Here is a 16,511-nt window from a genome sequence, read left to right as displayed (position 1 = left end):
GGTCTCGAAATCAACCATCCAAACGCACACAAGTTTGTGCGACAAGGGTGTTTTTTCTTTCATTATTATCTCGCAAGTTCGATGACCGATTGAGCTCAAATTTTCACAGGTTTGTTATTTTATGCATATGTTGAGATACACTAACTGTGAAGACTAGTCTTTGACAACTACCAATAGTGTCCACTGCTTTTAAGGCATAAATAAAAAGAGAAACCCTCACCTTCGCAGAATGCACCAGAATACCCAGGCAAACACACACACTCGCAGAATTCTCTATCGAACTCCCCCGAGTTCTCACAAGAAAACGTCTGACAATCTGACGGAAAGAACAACATTATAAATAGACCTTATTATGAATTGTGACGTTAACATAAAACTATGATGAAACAGTGGAAACATACGTCTAAGTGCACGGCACACGGGGGCGACCATACTAAGGTGGTCACTAATGAATCATTAGGTTAAAATGTTCCGGGATCATCAAACTAATACATTGTGTAATAATGTCACAATCTACCCGAACATGGGCGTTCTGTGCTACAACTTTTTAAGGAGATTGTTTAGGTTTAGGCTAAAAATGTGGTCCTGTTTGGCTTGGGAAGTGGATAAGTGCTTCACGAAAACAGGAACTAAAAATGTGGTCCTGTTTGGCTTGGGAAGTGGATAAGTGCTTCACGAAAACAGGAAGTAAATCGGTTTGTGAAAAAGTTTGTTTAGGGGTACCTATCAAACGACTTATGAAAAGAAATATAAAGTTTAGTTTTCCGAAAGTATATTTGACTGGTTTTCAAGAGGATGAGAGACTTTAATTATTTGCATTCAGCGTTGGTTTCTATGAGAACTTGTTTAGTGTTGTGCACGCAACAGGATTGGCCTTTATTAGAGGTCGCCCTCTTTATAAACCGACATTATGTGATGAAAGTAGCTTAATATTGGACATTAATTCAATATTCATTAATATAAATTCACATAGGCTTGAACAGTGAATGTATGTTGTTCATCGATATTGGACATTGGACATTCACAAAGATTTGTACTGTACAACCTACGTGAATGTCTAATGTCCAATTTTGAAAAAGGAGCGTTGATACTCGCTACACCAACCTAAAATGTGAAAGTCACATGTCCAATATAAAACTGTGCATTCGCATCACAACTCATTTGTTAATAACCTAAATGTCAACACTAAAATTTAAATCAAGATTTGTTTGGCTAAAATTGTGTGACACGTGTTTGCTTACCTTTTGAAGTTGTTGATTTTACACCAAGAGTTGTTGTAAGAGTTGTCTTCGTCAGAGTAGTTTTTGGTTGATGTGTTGCTAGAAGAGTTGTTCCACTACTAGTATTTATGGGAGTAGACACCCGAGAAGTTCTACTAGTAGAATGAATAGCAGTTGGCACACTGTTGTTAGGATCTGGAGTTGTTCTTGTAGCTGGCAAGTGAGTTGACGCGGTTATTGATGCTGTTCGGAGGGTTGTTACACTAGAAAATGATGTAGTAGTAGCCGTCAACTCAGTTGTGCCATCAGTGGTCCTTGTTGTAGTCGATCCACTTCTAGAGGTTGATCCACTTGTGGTTGTTTCAAATGTGTTTGATGAGGTTACGTCACGAGGTGTGGAGTTGGAAGGCTCTGCAGTTGTGACCGTAGGTGAGGTGTAAAAAAGCTCTTCTGTGACAACAACAGTCTGATCTGTGTTGGAATCGTCTGGTGTTGAGTCAGGTAAATAAGTTGTTAACTTGTTGGATGGCCCTTCAGTAGGTGAGGTGTTAAAAGGCTCTTCTGTGACAACAGTCTGATCTGTATTGGAATCGTCCAGCTGTTCTGTTGTTGAGTCGGGTAAATAAGTTGTTGACTTGGTGGATGGCCCTTCAGTAGGTGAGGTGTGAAAAAGCTCTTCTGTGACAACAGTCTGATCTGTGTTGGAATCGTCTGGTGTTGAGTCAGGTAAATAAGTTGTTAACTTGTTGGATGGCCCTTCAGTAGGTGAGGTGTTAAAAGGCTCTTCTGTGACAACAGTCTGATCTGTATTGGAATCGTCCAGCTGCTCTGTTGTTGAGTCGGGTAAATAAGTTGTTGACTTGGTGGATGGCCCTTCAGTAGGTGAGGTGTAAAAAAGCTCTTCTGTGACAACAGTCTGATCTGTGTTGGAATCGTCTGGTGTTGAGTCAGGTAAATAAGTTGTTAACTTGTTGGATGGCCCTTCAGTAGGTGAGGTGTTAAAAGGCTCTTCTGTGACAACAGTCTGATCTGTATTGGAATCGTCCAGCTGTTCTGTTGTTGAGTCGGGTAAATAAGTTGTTGACTTGGTGGATGGCCCTTCAGTAGGTGAGGTGTAAAAAAGCTCTTCTGTGACAACAGTCTGATCTGTGTTGGAATCGTCTGGTGTTGAGTCAGGTAAATAAGTTGTTAACTTGTTGGATGGCCCTTCAGTAGGTGAGGTGTTAAAAGGCTCTTCTGTGACAACAGTCTGATCTGTATTGGAATCGTCCAGCTGTTCTGTTGTTGAGTCGGGTAAATAAGTTGTTGACTTGGTGGATGGCCCTTCAGTAGGTGAGGTGTAAAAAAGCTCTTCTGTGACAACAGTCTGATCTGTGTTGGAATCGTCTGGTGTTGAGTCAGGTAAATAAGTTGTTAACTTGTTGGATGGCCCTTCAGTAGGTGAGGTGTTAAAAGGCTCTTCTGTGACAACAGTCTGATCTGTATTGGAATCGTCCAGCTGTTCTGTTGTTGAGTCGGGTAAATAAGTTGTTGACTTGGTGGATGGCCCTTCAGTAGGTGAGGTGTAAAAAAGCTCTTCTGTGACAACAGTCTGATCTGTGTTGGACTCGTCTGGTGTTGAGTCAGGTAAATAAGTTGTTAACTTGTTGGATGGCCCTTCAGTAGGTGAGGTGTTAAAAGGCTCTTCTGTGACAACAGTCTGATCTGTATTGGAATCGTCCAGCTGTTCTGTTGTTGAGTCGGGTAAGTAAGTTGTTGACTTGGTGGATGGCCCTTCAGTAGGTGAGGTGTAAAAAAGCTCCTCTGTGACAACAGTCAGATCTGTGTTGGAATCGTCTGGTGTTGAGTCAGGTAAATAAGTTGTTAACTTGTTGGATGGCCCTTCAGTAGGTGAGGTGTTAAAAGGCTCTTCTGTGACAACAGTCTGATCTGTATTGGAATCGTCCAGCTGTTCTGTTGTTGACTCGGGTAAATAAGTTGTTGACTTGGTGGATGGCCCTTCAGTAGGTGAGGTGTAAAAAAGCTCTTCTGTGACAACAGTCTGATCTGTGTTTGAATCGTCTGGTGTTGAGTCAGGTAAATAAGTTGTTGACTTGGTGGATGGCCCTTCAGTAGGTGAGGTGTAAAAAAGCTCTTCTGTGACAACAGTCTGATCTGTGTTGGAATCGTCTGGTGTTGAGTCAGGTAAATAAGTTGTTAACTTGTTGGATGGCCCTTCAGTAGGTGAGGTGTTAAAAGGCTCTTCTGTGACAACAGTCTGATCTGTATTGGAATCGTCCAGCTGTTCTGTTGTTGAGTCGGGTAAATAAGTTGTTGACTTGGTGGATGGCCTTTCAGTAGGTGAGGTGTAAAAAAGCTCTTCTGTGACAACAGTCTGATCTGTGTTGGAATCGTCCAGCTGTTCTGTTGTTGAGTCGGGTAAATAAGTTGTTGACTTGGTGGATGGCCCTTCAGTAGGTGAGGTGTAAAAAAGCTCTTCTGTGACAACAGTCTGATCTGTGTTGGAATCGTCTGGTGTTGAGTCAGGTAAATAAGTTGTTAACTTGTTGGATGGCCCTTCAGTAGGTGAGGTGTTAAAAGGCTCTTCTGTGACAACAGTCTGATCTGTATCGGAATCGTCCAGCTGTTCTGTTGTTGAGTTGGGTAAGTAAGTTGTTGACTTGGTGGATGGCCCTTCAGCAGGTGAGGTGTAAAAAAGCTCTTCTGTGACAACAGTCAGATCTGTGTTGGAATCGTCTGGTGTTGAGTCAGGTAAATAAGTTGTTAACTTGTTGGATGGCCCTTCAGTAGGTGAGGTGTTAAAAAGCTCTTCTGTGACAACAGTCTGATCTGTATTGGAATCGTCCAGCTGTTCTGTTGTTGAGTCGGGTAAATAAGTTGTTGACTTGTTGGATGGCCCTTCAGTAGGTGAGGTGTAAAAAAGCTCTTCTGTGACAACAGTCTGATCTGTGTTGGACTCGTCTGGTGTTGAGTCAGGTAAATAAGTTGTTAAATTGTTGGATGGCCCTTCAGTAGGTGAGGTGTTAAAAGGCTCTTCTGTGACAACAGTCTGATCTGTATTGGAATCGTCCAGCTGCTCAGTTGTTGAGTCGGGTAAATAAGTTGTTGACTTGGTGGATGGCCCTTCGGTAGGTGAGGTGTAAAAAAGCTCTTCTGTGACAACAGTCTGATCTGTGTTGGAATCGTCTGGTGTTGAGTCAGGTAAATAAGTTGTTAACTTGTTGGATGGCCCTTCAGTAGGTGAGGTGTTAAAAGGCTCTTCTGTGACAACAGTCTGATCTGTATTGGAATCGTCCAGCTGTTCTGTTGTTGAGTCGGGTAAGTAAGTTGTTGACTTGGTGGATGGCCCTTCAGTAGGTGAGGTGTATAAAAGCTCTTCTGTGACAACAGTCAGATCTGTGTTGGAATCGTCTGGTGTTGAGTCAGGTAAATAAGTTGTTAACTTGTTGGATGGCCCTTCAGTAGGTGAGGTGTTAAAAGGCTCTTCTGTCACAACAGTCTGATCTGTATTGGAATCGTCCAGCTGCTCTGTTGTTGAGTCGGGTAAATAAGTTGTTGACTTGGTGGATGGCCCTTCGGTAGGTGAGGTGTAAAAAAGCTCTTCTGTGACAACAGTCTGATCTGTGTTGGAATCGTCTGGTGTTGAGTCAGGTAAATAAGTTGTTAACTTGTTGGATGGCCCTTCAGTAGGTGAGGTGTTAAAAGGCTCTTCTGTGACAACAGTCTGATCTGTATTGGAATCGTCCAGCTGTTCTGTTGTTGAGTCGGGTAAGTAAGTTGTTGACTTGGTGGATGGCCCTTCAGTAGGTGAGGTGTATAAAAGCTCTTCTGTGACAACAGTCAGATCTGTGTTGGAATCGTCTGGTGTTGAGTCAGGTAAATAAGTTGTTAACTTGTTGGATGGCCCTTCAGTAGGTGAGGTGTTAAAAGGCTCTTCTGTCACAACAGTCTGATCTGTATTGGAATCGTCCAGCTGTTCTGTTGTTGAGTCGGGTAAATTAGTTGTTGACTTGTTGGATGGCCCTTCAGTAGGTGAGGTGTAAAAAAGTTCTTCTGTGACAACAGTCTGATCTGTGTTGGACTCGTCTGGTGTTGAGTCAGGTAAATAAGTTGTTAACTTGTTGGATGGCCCTTCAGTAGGTGAGGTGTAAAAAGGCTCTTCTGTGACAACAGTCTGATCTGTATTGGAATCGTCCAGCTGTTCTGTTGTTGAGTCGGGTAAATAACTTGTTGACATGGTGGATGGCCCTTCAGTAGGTGAGGTGTAAAAAAGCTCTTCTGTGACAACAGTCTGATCTGTGTTGGAATCGTCTGGTGTTGAGTCAGGTAAATAAGTTGTTAACTTGTTGGATGGCCCTTCAGTAGGTGAGGTGTTAAAAGGCTCTTCTGTCACAACAGTCTGATCTGTATTGGAATCGTCCAGCTGTTCTGTTGTTGAGTCGGGTAAATAAGTTGTTGAGTTGGTGGATGGCCCTTCAGTAGGTGAGGTGTAAAAAAGCTCTTCTGTGACAACAGTCTGATCTGTATTGGAATCGTCCAGCTGTTCTGTTGTTGAGTCGGGTAAATAACTTGTTGACTTGGTGGATGGCCCTTCAGTAGGTGAGGTGTAAAAAAGCTCTTCTGTGACAACAGTCTGATCTGTGTTGGACTCGTCTGGTGTTGAGTCAGGTAAATAAGTTGTTAACTTGTTGGATGGCCCTTCAGTAGGTGAGGTGTTAAAAGGCTCTTCTGTGACAACAGTCTGATCTGTATTGGAATCGTCCAGCTGTTTTGTTGTTGAGTCGGGTAAATAAGTTGTTGACTTGGTGGATGGCCCTTCAGTAGGTGAGGTGTTAAAAAGCTCTTCTGTGACAACAGTCTGATCTGTGTTGGAATCGTCCAGCTGTTCTGTTGTTGAGTCGGGTAAATAAGTTGTTGACTTGGTGGATGGCCCTTCAGTAGGTGAGGTGTAAAAAAGCTCTTCTGTGACAACAGTCTGATCTGTGTTGGACTCGTCTGGTGTTGAGTCAGGTAAATAAGTTGTTAACTTGTTGGATGGCCCTTCAGTAGGTGAGGTGTTAAAAGGCTCTTCTGTGACAACAGTCTGATCTGTATTGGAATCGTCCAGCTGCTCTGTTGTTGAGTCGGGTAAATAACTTGTTGACATGGTGGATGGCCCTTCAGTAGGTGAGGTGTAAAAAAGCTCTTCTGTGACAACAGTCTGATCTGTGTTGGAATCGTCTGGTGTTGAGTCAGGTAAATAAGTTGTTAACTTGTTGGATGGCCCTTCAGTAGGTGAGGTGTTAAAAGGCTCTTCTGTGACAACAGTCTGATCTGTATTGGAATCGTCCAGCTGTTCTGTTGTTGAGTCGGGTAAATAAGTTGTTGACTTGGTGGATGGCCCTTCAGTAGGTGAGGTGTAAAAAAGCTCTTCTGTGACAACAGTCTGATCTGTGTTGGACTCGTCTGGTGTTGAGTCAGGTAAATAAGTTGTTAACTTGTTAGATGGCCCTTCAGTAGGTGAGGTGTTAAAAGGCTCTTCTGTGACAACAGTCTGATCTGTATTGGAATCGTCCAGCTGTTTTGTTGTTGAGTCGGGTAAATAAGTTGTTGACTTGGTGGATGGCCCTTCAGTAGGTGAGGTGTAAAAAAGCTCTTCTGTGACAACAGTCTGATCTGTGTTGGAATCGTCTGGTGTTGAGTCAGGTAAATAAGTTGTTGACTTGTTGGATGGCTCTTCAGTAGGTGAGGTGTTAAAAGGCTCTTCTGTCACAACAGTCTGATCTGTATTGGAATCGTCCAGCTGTTCTGTTGTTGAGTCGGGTAAATAAGTTGTTGACTTGGTGGATGGCCCTTCAGTAGGTGAGGTGTAAAAAAGCTCTTCTGTGACAACAGTCTGATCTGTGTTGGAATCGTCTGGTGTTGAGTCAGGTAAATAAGTTGTTAACTTGTTGGATGGCCCTTCAGTAGGTGAGGTGTTAAAAGGCTCTTCTGTGACAACAGTCTGATCTGTATTGGAATCGTCCAGCTGTTGTGTTGTTGAGTCGGGTAAATAACTTGTTGACATGGTGGATGGCCCTTCAGTAGGTGAGGTGTAAAAAAGCTCTTCTGTGACAACAGTCTGATCTGTGTTGGACTCGTCTGGTGTTGAGTCAGGTAAAAAAGTTGTTAACTTGTTGGATGGCCCTTCAGTAGGTGAGGTGTTAAAAGGCTCTTCTGTGACAACAGTCTGATCTGTATTGGAATCGTCCAGCTGTTCTGTTGTTGAGTCGGGTAAATAAGTTGTTGGCTTGGTGGATGGCCCTTCAGTAGGTGAGGTGTAAAAAAGCTCTTCTGTGACAACAGTCTGATCTGTGTTGGAATCGTCTGGTGTTGAGTCAGGTAAATAAGTTGTTAACTTGTTGGATGGCCCTTCAGTAGGTGAGGTGTTAAAAGGCTCTTCTGTGACAACAGTCTGATCTGTATTGGAATCGTCCAGCTGTTCTGTTGTTGAGTCGGGTAAATAAGTTGTTGACTTGGTGGATGGCCCTTCAGTAGGTGAGGTGTAAAAAAGCTCTTCTGTGACAACAGTCTGATCTGTGTTGGACTCGTCTGGTGTTGAGTCAGGTAAATAAGTTGTTAACTTGTTAGATGGCCCTTCAGTAGGTGAGGTGTTAAAAGGCTCTTCTGTGACAACAGTCTGATCTGTATTGGAATCGTCCAGCTGTTTTGTTGTTGAGTCGGGTAAATAAGTTGTTGACTTGGTGGATGGCCCTTCAGTAGGTGAGGTGTAAAAAAGCTCTTCTGTGACAACAGTCTGATCTGTGTTGGAATCGTCTGGTGTTGAGTCAGGTAAATAAGTTGTTGACTTGTTGGATGGCCCTTCAGTAGGTGAGGTGTTAAAAGGCTCTTCTGTCACAACAGTCTGATCTGTATTGGAATCGTCCAGCTGTTCTGTTGTTGAGTCGGGTAAATAAGTTGTTGACTTGGTGGATGGCCCTTCAGTAGGTGAGGTGTAAAAAAGCTCTTCTGTGACAACAGTCTGATCTGTGTTGGAATCGTCTGGTGTTGAGTCAGGTAAATAAGTTGTTAACTTGTTGGATGGCCCTTCAGTAGGTGAGGTGTTAAAAGGCTCTTCTGTGACAACAGTCTGATCTGTATTGGAATCGTCCAGCTGTTCTGTTGTTGAGTCGGGTAAATAACTTGTTGACATGGTGGATGGCCCTTCAGTAGGTGAGGTGTAAAAAAGCTCTTCTGTGACAACAGTCTGATCTGTGTTGGACTCGTCTGGTGTTGAGTCAGGTAAATAAGTTGTTAACTTGTTGGATGGCCCTTCAGTAGGTGAGGTGTTAAAAGGCTCTTCTGTGACAACAGTCTGATCTGTATTGGAATCGTCCAGCTGTTCTGTTGTTGAGTCGGGTAAATAAGTTGTTGGCTTGGTGGATGGCCCTTCAGTAGGTGAGGTGTAAAAAAGCTCTTCTGTGACAACAGTCTGATCTGTGTTGGAATCGTCTGGTGTTGAGTCAGGTAAATAAGTTGTTAACTTGTTGGATGGCCCTTCAGTAGGTGAGGTGTTAAAAGGCTCTTCTGTGACAACAGTCTGATCTGTATTGGAATCGTCCAGCTGTTCTGTTGTTGAGTCGGGTAAATAACTTGTTGACATGGTGGATGGCCCTTCAGTAGGTGAGGTGTAAAAAAGCTCTTCTGTGACAACAGTCTGATCTGTGTTGGACTCGTCTGATGTTGAGTCAGGTAAATAAGTTGTTAACTTGTTGGATGGCCCTTCAGTAGGTGAGGTGTTAAAAGGCTCTTCTGTTGTGGTCTGTGATGAAGCTGCAAACGAAGTAATAAACAAATACAAAAAATAATTACCACTATATTAATTCATTCACAAGTTATGACACTTATAATAAGGTTCATCATGCAATTTCGTTGTAAAGAAATTATCTGTTGCTGCTGCTAGCATTGGTCCAACAAGGTTAATTGAACTATCGAACAGATTTCTAATAATTTACTTTTAATTTCCCTCACACCAGCGGCAAGATGCTGTTTAACCATCGATATTTTACCAAAGCAATTTCACACTTATAATATACCAACATAATTTCTAAAGTGATGCATGGTAGAGTTGCGCAAGAGTAAATATTGTGTTGCAGTTTTAGCCCGAACTTTCAAAATTTTGTTTTTAAAGTAAATCTCCAGCTTTTAGAAAGTGCCAGGTAATTTAAATTGTTGTAATGTGTAACAGAGGCCTATACATGGCCTATTAAACAAAGAAAGAAAAACCAGGGAGAAAAGGGAGAAAAAAAACCACACAAATATAACCAAAATATTTTGGCAGCATATAATAGGCTATTCCCAACAGTTACAGAACGTATGGGCAGTAAAACTGTTGGACATTGCATGGGTTACACTGAGATGTATAGCTGCACGATGGACAGACACGCTGTTGTACATGTCGGTCCAAATTTGTACGTAACAATGTTTTTAACCTATTTTGTTTTCTTAACGGAATGTATTATACGAATACCCTTTCTTAAAATTTATGGCAATGAAAAAGTACAGCAGCTTTCGATCACACACATTATTTTTGAGAATCACTTCACTTTCCCTTCATTTCAAAGTAATGTTTTTATGTATACAAACATTAGCTTTTATCAACAATAATTTGAATCTGACAAGTGTTACTGTCACTAACGCTTATCAGATTGTGTATTCCATTTACGGAGTATTCATCCAACGTGGACAAAATCGCTCAGCAATTGCGGCGAGATCCGATAAACACGATTACGTTTTGAAATTAAATTTTCACAGGTTAGTTTTATTTATTGATCGACCTTTTAACTTGAAACTGATTTATACCAAGGTAAATAAATTAAAATGTCACGAATTCGTTTAAGATCCCTAATGGAACATTGCCAGACAACACTTTTACCAGCAGAATTAGCTCAAAGCAAATTATTATAAAAAAGTACTAAAACAGGCTTTATTATTATTATTATTATTTTTTTTTCTGCAATGGAGACATGCATCTCCTTTTATTACATTCCATCAAAAACCTTTCAACAAAAAAAACAACAACACTACATAACAGATCAATGATTAAAAGACCATTATATATACAAAACTAAAAAGAAAATATACAAAACAAGAGGACTTAGAACGAAAATACAACTTTTTCCCCAATCATGTGGCACAAAGCCTGGTTTTTACAAAACAATTCAAGAAAATCATCATCATTAAGTCTTTGTTTTTCCAAAAGAATCATTCGTTTAAGTTTGTGCTGGAACAACTTCAACAATTTTTTATCAGAGACCGGATTGATTGCAGGGAGATTTCTGCATCTGGAGTTCCAGATAGTTCTGTGAAGTTTAGCTATTAGGAACAAACATATGTTGTCAATTTGTTTGCCGTATCCCAATATTTTGTTACTATCGTTGAGATAAAAGTGTTTATTACCCTTATACTTACGAAGAACATATTCCAAAAATAACCAAGAAGTCCAAGTACATTTACAATATATAAAGACGTGTTCTATAGTCTCTTCCTCTTGTTTACATAAACCACATTGATTGTCCTTAGGTTCTATTTTTTTCATTTTCTGTAAAACATCACAAGTAGGAAGAATGCGATGTCGCAACCGAAACCAGAGATCTCTATCGTCATAATGAATACTTTGGGTGTTAGCTTTTTTCCAAACCTCTTTCCAGTCAATAATGTTTTGACGAACGTTAAGCTTAATTGGCCAGGTCTTTTCAACAATTGGCTGAACAAAGCGGTCTATAACCATGCTCTTATAAATAGTTTTCACAATAGTATCTGAAACATGAACACTCTCATCATTATTTTCAAAATGCAACATACTACTGACGTGACGTGCTGGACCTTCTCTGTTTTCTGTTAACAAATCATCACTTACATGTTTCCTTAAACCTGACATAATTTTCCCTGCATTAATTGGTTTGATGTGACATTATTATAATTATTATTATTATAGGTTTTCTCGGTCAAATTCGGCAAATGAGCAGCCAATTTCATTTTCATGCGTTCGAATTAAAGCTGTTTGGCCTTTCTAGTTGTTACTGCGTTTCAAATTCAGAATTCGGCCATTCAATTTCGTTTTTAGTCGAGTCAAGTTCCTTTAGCACTATGTTCAATTTAGTGTATCGTCATTCTTTTTCGAGACACACACGCCTCAAGAAGCGACTGCGAATTTGAATGCTGCTTTGATGAGTTGTTAAACTGAATGATTATTTTGTTAAATCGAATGACGCAACATTACATTTGACTAATAATAAAACGAAATCGAATGACCCTTTTCAGTAGCATTCGATTTCGCGCGAAATAGAATAGCTTGACGGGTAAACTGGCTGCTCTTTTTCCGAAATTGGCCGAGAAAACCTATATTATTATTATAGGTTTTCTCGATCAAATTCGGCAAATGAGCAGCCATTTTAATTTTCATGCGTTCGAATTACAGTTACTTTGCCTCTCCGGTTTTTACTGCGTTTCAAATTCAGAATTCGGTCATTCAATTTCGTTTTGAGGCATTCAAGTTCCTAGCACACTCATTTTTTTCATGACACACAATCATCATTCAATTTAGCAAAGCTGGTTCGACAAGAGAATTTGCTGATTTAATCATTTTCAATTTCGTAAAGAGGCAATCAATTTCGCTCACCGAGGATTCAAATAAGTGCGACTAAAGAAATACGAATAAACAGATAAACTGTATAAAGCAAACCGTTTCGTACCTTCACTTTTAAATCGAGCGAACCTTATTTTCTGTATTTTATGTTTCCAGTAGACTTTACCTTGGGCCCCATAATGGTTGTTTTCTTCTTTATTTTTTTCGGGAGACCTCCAATGGTTAACTGACCAAGACCTGACATTTGAATGTTTTTTTTGTTTTTTTGTTTTTTTTAATGTTTTTCCAAGAGTGCCAACAAATTAACCGCATGCCTTTAACATTCGTATAAGGAAACAACAAGTTAATCAAGCGTTTTTAAGACTGCACAAATATCAGAACTGACTGCCTCAAAATGAAATTGAATGACTATAAAACACACGCCTCAAAGACACTCCTGCGAATTTGAACGCAGCTTCGATGAATTGTTCAATTGAATGGTTATTTTGCTAAATCGAATGACGTAAAAGTAGATTTGACTAGTCTTAAAATGAAATCGAATGGCCATCTTTTAGTAGCATTCGATTTCGTGCGAAATAGAATAGACTGATGGTTAAATTGGCTGCTCATTTTCCAAATTGACCGAGAAAACCTATATATATATATATATATATATATAATGAATAGGGTAGGCATAAGACAAGTACAAACAAATACATATTCATTTATAGAAAAGAGAGGGGGAAAGGGATTAAGGAAAGGATCCAGAAAGAAGCGGGAAAATAACAGCCAATCAAAGTTCCTATTTCAGAAACAATATTGGGGGCTATGAACCAATAGGAGTGAAGTGGCGAGGACAAAGGATGTTTAGAATGAAAGGGTTACTGGACCATAAAAGTGGTAAATGTATTGTTCGACATATATATTATTTTTTTTTTGGCAATTCACATAAAAATACAAAAATACTAAGTTTATGCTTACACGTTTAGCGGGAACAGCAGTAAAATAGTTTTCACAAAAACAAAGACCATTTGGATTGGGTTTTAAGTCCTGACTGCATCGGTTTTCTCAGAAATAATTTTGTGGGGTTTTCCTCGTACATCTAAACTGAGAATTCCTTCCCTTTTTTGTCTTGTTGCCATTGGGTTCTTGGCTGGTAGAGTGAGAGTCCTTGCCTTCACAACCAGGATTATTAATTAAATCGTTTTATCTGTTGTACTTATACTAAACTAAGTCCTTTACTCCCATTTTAATGTGTGTATTTTTCATCATGAATTTTGTAGTCGTTACACATACGGTGCTGCCTTCTGTTTTTACCTCGTTTCAAAACAACCATTTGTTATAGTATTTGGCTCTATTTTTGTTGAACTGAACTAAAACCTACAATGCGATTATGTAATCATTTGTGCTTGTATATAGTTTAATATTGTTTGATCCATGTTTTAATTTCCATGAACCTTGCTTCTGTGATGTGTTTCATACATTGTACATTTTCTTCAATGTGTTGTAATAATTGTTGATATTGTTGTTTTTACACACAGTTTTCTGTTTTGATTCAAGAAAATGTTCGTATTGCACTGTATTTTCTATTAATGTCTAATAATTGTTACGATTTACTGTTTTAACACATGGCCCTCAGTTGTAAAACTGACCATGCTACCCTGACTAAATAAGTCAATCACTCAAATACAAATTAATATTTGATGGTGCAACGGAGGATTCATTTTCAAACCAATTTTAATGAGCGGGTGCTAAACTGATTTTGTTTTCTTTGAAAATGGCCGGAAAAAATTGTTTGAATTGATTTATTGTTTTAGTCCAAAAGGTACACAGCCCATAAACCCGGGGAAGGGCGACAAGAGTATTTAAAATATACAAATCACGACGGAGGATTTACCAAATGACTCGTTGTAAACCATAAACAAATTATGCTGAACATTGAATTGTTTTTACTTTGCAGAATACAAGTATACTTGGATAAGCAATGTACAAAACCTTTTTTTCATTAGAGGTCATCAACAAAACCGATTGGTCTCGTTTCGATAACATACTAAAACCGGCAACTTTTACAGAAAGTGTCATGGTTCGTCTCAACACATTATACGTCTCTAATAAAAAACAATAAAAATATAAAAATTAACTTACTTTGAAAAAGTGTCACTAAAATCCCACATCCAAGAAGCAGTCTCAAAGGTACTGTCCAAAACATCATGATGTTATACGGTAGTCATCCACGGAACAAAACGGTAAGGCTAAAGCGCATACAAAGTTGTGCCGATTTAACTCAGACTGTATCCTTTTAAACCGTTAATGCGTTATCTGTTTCCCCCCATCAGAAGAAGCTTGCGAAATAACGGGTGCGTCCGGGTTAAAACTTACGCGGCGATCGTTTCAGTGGAATTGTCTGTTAATATTTATTTTAGTCTAAACCACTGTGTGCAGACCAAAAAAAGTAGTTTTTCAAGTTGAATGGCTAAGAGCATTGGGTGTGGGCGCTCCTAAAACATTCAATGCCAAAGTCCGCGGAATATTATATGAACTGAAGAACGTGGTATGTCAAGTCTTGGGTCGTGAATTATAAATTATCACCACCACATTAACCCCAAATGAACTATCACAAACCACCAAAGTGCAGTCTAGTGACATTAAAGACAGTGGACACTTTTGGTAATTGTCAAAGACCAGTCATCTCACTTGGTGTATCTCAACATATGCATAAAATATCAAACCTGTTAAAACTTGAGCTCAATTGATCGTCTGAGTTGCGAGAGAATAAAGAAAGACAAATTACCCTTGTTGCACGTGTGTGTTTTCAGATGCCTAAAAAGCCCTCATGCCTGAAGTCTTTTATTATTTGAGAGAGAAATTACCTCCTTCTACAAAATGCTGAACTTCAGAGGTAGCTGCAATTCACACATTGTTCTTTAGTAAAACAGCTCTCCATTGATCGTTACCAAGAAAGTTGTTATGCTAACAACTATTTTGAGAACTTACCAAAAGTGTCCAGTGCCTTTAAGAGGCCAGCACTAATAAAAAAAAAAAAAGATTACTGGTAATATTCAGAGAAAGATTAGTATGCACGTTAATTGATAAACTATAACTCAAAGTCGACTTTAATGTAACGACATTGCATGTAACTCGATAGACAATGTATTTAAACTCGATGTAAAGATTTTTGTTGTGGTAAGTTTGCTGTTTTTTTAATGCAAGTTGCCAGACGGCCACTTCATGGTGTGTGCTACAATCAATTGTTTTTCCAAGGGGCCGTTGCCACCAACTCCTAGGGCTGAAACAGGGTTGCCCCATTTCAGTCCCTACGGATGTAGACTGGGATAATGGAAGAGCAGAAAGCACTACCTCCTCAACTTTACGAGGTTTTAAGCAAGACCCTTTCTTAAGGATACTTCGTGACCCACACTTTTTTGATCAAATACCAGAGTTTGAATCCGGTAAAGGTAGTGGACACTAATGGTAATTACTCAAATTAATTATTTGCATAAAACCTTACTAGGTAACGAGTAATGGGGAGAGGTTGGTAGTTTAAAACATAGTGAGAAACGGCTCCCTTTGAAGTGAAGTTTTCGAGAAAGAAGTAATTTTCCACGAAATTGATTTCAAAACTTCGACGCAACTTCGACGACCAATTGAGCTCAAATACACGTGACACATGTATCCTTAAGAAAGGGTCTTGCTCAAAACCTCGTAAAGTTGAGGAGGTAGTGCTTTCTGCTCTTCCATTATCCCAGTCTACATCCGTAGGGACTGAAATGGGTTTAGAATTTGAGGTCTCGAAATCAACCATCTAAAGAGACAACTTCATTTAACAAGGGTGTTTTTTTCTTTCATTGTTATCTCGCAACTTCGACGACCAATTGAGCTCAAATTTTCACATTTTCTTATTTATTTAATGCATATATTGAGATACACTAAGTGAGAAGATTGGTCTTTGACAATTACCATTAGTGTCCCGTGCCTTTAACTGCAAGGCCAGGACACGCCATAGTTTGGAACAATATCCTCAATTGACCCAACTGTTCTTCACCGAAATGTAAGAAAACAGCTAACCTCTGTACTCCCTTTTCACAAAATCTCATTTTTCGGTTTGGACTGTTTTCCCATGGAAGGACCATATTTGTCTTGACCAACTGCACAGTAAGTCACGAGGTTTACGAGTCAGAACAAGCAGTTATCAGTGGGTTTTACGGACGATGTGTAAGGGTAAATTCATAATCATAATCATATCAATATTTACTGGTAAAAAAACCTTGTTTGACAACCCGTATACAGCAGTTTGTAGTAAAAGGGGTCAGTGCTTCGCTCTGTGGTTTTGCAATCACTTTGCATGTAGGTCCTAAATCAAATATTTGGAATTTTTGCCCGTGGTTTGCAGTCTATCCGCAGGTCACTAAATTTTCTTTCCTTTTATCCTCTATCCTCAAATTATTCATCGTTTTTCGTGCGTGACCTCTGTGTGAATATTTAATCAGTCAAAAGGGCTTCTGGAGTTCGGTCATTTTCGGCCTTTTCTGAAAAGTCTCAACCAAAATAATGTACCAGTAAATTTACACGAAGAGCATATGTCCTTGTGTATGAAAACAAATTGGTGCAACTCAAGTTTTAAAAAGAAAAAATGAAGTGATTTTACATCAGAAAATTGGGTCTTCTTGCGACAGTTTCCTTATCAAACAAATGATACATAGGCCTAC

The sequence above is a fragment of the Asterias rubens genome, chromosome 15, assembly GCF_902459465.1.
Source record: "Asterias rubens chromosome 15, eAstRub1.3, whole genome shotgun sequence".
NCBI classification, from domain to species: domain Eukaryota; kingdom Metazoa; phylum Echinodermata; class Asteroidea; order Forcipulatida; family Asteriidae; genus Asterias; species Asterias rubens.
Note: the sequence above shows the minus strand (reverse complement) of the source record.